Genomic DNA, 4,627 nt, shown 5'->3' with positions numbered 1-4,627 from the left:
ACATCATCTTTCCCCACTGCCAATCACTTTTCCCCATGCCTGGACCACCTTAATCCTCTATCCCATAAATATCGCTAAAACCCCATCTTCAGGGAGACGTACTGGAGACATGTTCTCCCATTTCCTCACTTGGCTGCCTCATGAATAAACTCCCTTTTGTAAAACTCATATCAGTGATTGGCTTGCTGTGTGTGGGCAGAATAAGCCTGGTTTGGTATCACTTATCAATCTAACAGTCCATGGACAAATGGTGAGTGCTCACTCTAATCAAATGGGGCTTGGCAGGCTTTATTATATAATCTAGCAGCTCAATGAAATTATTCTGTCTAATTCAAGGAAACTTTGAGTTGGTATACATTCCTCTTCAGTCTTAGTGAGATACTTCAGAACTTGGGTTTAGTTCAACCTCAGAAGCTCCTATTTTTCAATGATGTTAACTCAAGAAAATTGCTGAGAAATCCCAGTTTTTATCTGATGTCTCCTCTGCTTCTGTTACTTTGTCTACTTTTATTCAACTTCCCAGGATTCCTTGCCTAGGGATATCAGTATCCTTCTGAAGAACGCTCAGGAGAATGGTACGTGAAGGAGGAGACAGAGCGGAAAACTATTTTTCTGTAGAGATGTACCTGTGGTGGACAGAATTTCTAAAAATGGCACTCAAGATTCCATGCTGGAACCTGTGACTATGAAAAGATATTATTGCCATGGCTCTGTTATGTTATATAGTACAGGTGATCTTGAAAAAGGGAGATTATTTGGGTTGACCCAATCTAACCGTAAGTCCTGAAATGCACAAAGCTTTCTCTGGTGTGACAGAGATTCTTTGCTTGACCAAATATTAGTCAGTCTCTTGAATCTTCTCCCAGGCCCATCTATGCAATTCCTTATAAAATCCACTTTTAGCAAGAACCCTGCTTAGTGAATTTAGCAAGAACTCCCCACCCTCAATATCTGACTGGACTCCTCATCCTCCACCATCTCCCAGGTGATGTCTGAACATCCTGGACTGTCTTCAGCAAGAATCTTCTTAGGTCAGTTCATCCAGAATTTCCCTTACCCCTGATGTTTCCTCTTCATAATTTTTCATCCACTGTTCCCACCCTGCTCTCTGGCTATAAATTCCCCCTTGCCCATGTTGTATTCAAAGATGAGTCCAATCTCTCTTCATTAGAAAACTCATTGCTGCAGTCCCCATATCTGTTGCAATGGCCCCGAATAAAGTCTGCATTAATGTGCTTTAATAAGTGTCATTGAATAATTTTTTCTTTAACAGGAGAAGAAAGCAGAAGGCAACGTTAGATGTAAAAAGAAAGACCTCAAAGCACTGTTGCTGGTATGAAGATGGAGGTGAGCATATGAGAAGGAATGTGGGCAGTGTCTAGGGGCACAGAGTGGCCCCAGCTGACAGCCAACAGGGAAAGGAGGACCTCAGTCCCATCACCACAGGAGCTAAATTATACCAACACCCTGAATAAGACTAAAAACTATTTATCTCCCAGAGCCTCCACAAAAGGGCCCAGCTTGCTCACATCTTGGTTTCTGTCCCGTGAGACTCTGAGTATAGAACCTAGCAGAGCCCTCCTGAACTGGACTTCTGACCTATAAAAGTGTGAGCTAAGGAAAATAAGTTTTGTGCTGCTAAACCTTTAGCAATTTATTTTTTTATTTTTAATTAATTACTTTATTTATTTAGACTGAGTTTCATTCTTGTTGCCCAGGCTGGAGTGCAGTGGCATGATCTCAACTCACCGCAACCTCTGCCTCCCAGGTTCAAGTGATTCTCCTGCCTCAGCCTCCTGAGTAGCTGGAATTACAGGCCTGCACCACCATGCCCGGCTAATTTTGTATTTTTAGTAGAAATAAGGTTTCTCCATGTTGGTCAGGCTGGTTTCGAACTCCCGACCTCAGATAATCCGCCCGCCTTGGCCTCCCTAAATGTTGGGATTACAGGTGTGAGCCACCATGCCCAGTCAACCTCTGGTAATTTTTTACACTAACAGAAGAAAAGTAATACACATTCTTTCACGTTTAATTAAGTTCTAAATAGAATAGGTAAATGGAGTCCCCAAATATCCTACTTTTAAAAACTAAATTAGAAGGTGTACTCATTTGTGCCATAAAAGATTCTTTACATCACAAAAGAGTGAAAAGTTCCCTTTAAAGAGCACTTAGTGCAGTGTTTGTTTACAGATCATTACTTGCTTAGCAGAGGAAGATACTGAAAGCTGAAATGTTCTAAGCTATTGCTGACTAAATAGCAATCAGAAATGAAGATAAAGTGTGAGATTATAATAATAACAAATGGACATTTCCACATCCATTTCAGATTTTTTCATTTTACATAACCGGACATGAAAATTCCAGAATCTACATCCAACATCCTTTCAAGCCACATTTAGCTCAGGTAGGAAACTGCAGCTCAGGAGACCTTAGAAGTACAAAGAAGAGACAAGGAATTCTTGCCTTTGGGTTCTTTTCTCCCAACTACTTTGCCTCTTAATGATTACTAACATTGAACTTTTGACCAGGGGAGCAGAGAGGGAGAAGTATCAAGAAACTCAGGAGTTAAGGTGAAAAATCCTAACAGCAAGGCTCTTGATTCTGAGGAAGAGAAAAGGGGGACCCTTTGTCAGTCCTCTGCTTTCGGGACCATGCCAGGCCTACTTGACTATGACCTCATTAAATTCTGCACGAGGTACAATTTGCCCTGACGTTTCAGGTAAATAAACCAAGGTTCCAAGATTAGAGCCAATTTGTTCAAGTTTATGAAACATTTAAATAAAGGGCAGACTCAGTTTGGTTCCAAAGCTCATGACATTTCTGTTATAAAGCTGGCTCTCCAGACATCTGCAAAGGTGGACCAGTGATGAGAAGTAACAAAATCAACGTTAGAGCAAGAGCAATTCTACCTTTGTCACAGGGACCTTAGGGCTCAGACTGGGCTGCAACAAATTCAAGATTTTGGCTAAAAGATTCCTAAGTGCTTTGATACCCCCTCCTCCTATATACATTAACAAAATTGATATTGGTCCTAATAATTAGTTTTCATAGTTATCCTTAATGGTTAGACTTAGGATTCAATTGATCCAGAGAGACATTAGGTGCGAGTAGCGTGTCTTCAATCAAAACCTAAGGTGGAAGTAGAGAACATACATTGCTAGGATCTCCAATTGCCCTAAATTCTAATTTTACCCTTTAGGATACTATTTAAAGTTTTAAATTTTATTCAAACCAGGTAAACATTCTTTTACGTTCCAAAGCAATTACAGCTTGGTGAATACTGAGCTATTCATCATAAGCTCAGTCTTATTATATACTTCACCTGGCATTAGGTAGGCACCCCCTAAGTATTTCTCAAATTAACAGTATTGGTCCGTAGCTAACTCTGGTCCTTTCCCATAACCCCATGGGTTCTATGAAGCAATCAGTCATGCACTCACCCACTCTCGGACTCATTAAATCATGAAATAATTAAAACCCTTATGGTCAGGTTTGTTAAATTTATATTCATTTCCCTCACCCTCTTGAGTGATTTTTTTTTTTTCTTTTTGTAGTTCAAATAAGGGTTTGGCATTTATTAAATGATTTCTATGTGGCAAATAAATTCCCATGAAGTATTTACTAATTTTGATACTGGTCTTATGCAAAAGGTTATATTTGGTGCCAGTAGGATACTGAGCATACTGTAAACCACACATTCATGTGTTCACTTATTCATCCAACAAATATTTACTCAGTGCCAGTTGTTTGTCACACACTATGAATGCAAACACAGAGATGATTGACAAGTCTTCCATCCTTTACAGAGCCTTCAATATATGTGTGAGAGAAAGAGGAATTATAAGCAAAATATGCCTCTCTCACATGCTGGGGATTTTAATTAAAGTTAAAAGTTTAAAACACAGAGGTAGACTCTGCCCCTCCTCTCTGCTTCTCCCACCTAAGGACAAGCTCCTTTACAACACACTTTCTTTTTTTAAAAAAATACATATGTTTTTTAAATTTAAACTAGACTTTTACTTCTTTATTGCTTTTTTATTTTGTGTTATCCTTGCACAAGGGCCATACTAACCTTCTCTGTATTGTTCCAATTTTAGCACGTGTGCTGCCGAAGAGAACACAACAACACACTCAGAGACAGAGCCCATAGACAATGGCACCAGAGGATCTAGGAGCAGATTTCACTCTCCCCATCAATTTACCTTCCCATATTTTCCCACCTTTTGGAAGCCTGAAGATGCTTTCTTCTTTTTCTTGTCACTATGTAGGATTTATGGCTGTTTGTTAAAATATTATTTAAGCAAGGACCCTAAGCCACTGCCTTGAGAAAGAAATACTTTTGAACTGAGACCTTAGGAAAGGTCTCATCAGGAGCATCATGGGTACAGCACATGTTAATAAACTTCTGCTTGTTTTCCTCACTTGTTTAATCTGACTTTTGTTTTCAGGAGAGTGTCTCAACAGCATCTCTTTAAGAATCTAAAAAGGGAAAGGACAGAAATTATGTTTCCTCCTTTACAATTTGGCACCCAAGATGGGGCCACAGAGACACCCTGACTGCTACAGGACCTATAGGTGAAATCCTGGGAGAACTGGCAGTTGCAGCAGCAAAGAGTAAGATTTCTCA

At 39.7% G+C, this 4,627-nt stretch overlaps 1 long non-coding RNA gene and 1 other non-coding gene across 2 annotated transcripts; one reads left to right on the top strand and one right to left on the bottom strand.

Moving 5' to 3' along the window:
- The first annotated feature begins 460 nt into the window (after positions 1 to 460).
- Positions 461 to 4,415, top strand: LOC134807107 (uncharacterized). The gene is made up of 2 exons (XR_010146744.1): positions 461 to 1,347; positions 4,098 to 4,415. It is a non-coding gene; the product is annotated as an uncharacterized LOC134807107 (long non-coding RNA).
- LOC112204644 (U6 spliceosomal RNA) lies at positions 4,017 to 4,119 on the bottom strand. The gene has a single exon (XR_002938317.1). It is a non-coding gene; the product is annotated as a U6 spliceosomal RNA (small nuclear RNA).
- Positions 4,416 to 4,627: the final 212 nt, after the last annotated feature.

This window comes from Pan troglodytes, chromosome 8 (genome assembly GCF_028858775.2).
Source record: "Pan troglodytes isolate AG18354 chromosome 8, NHGRI_mPanTro3-v2.0_pri, whole genome shotgun sequence".
Taxonomy (NCBI): Eukaryota; Metazoa; Chordata; class Mammalia; order Primates; family Hominidae; genus Pan; species Pan troglodytes.
This window is presented reverse-complemented; position numbering and strand designations above follow the sequence as displayed.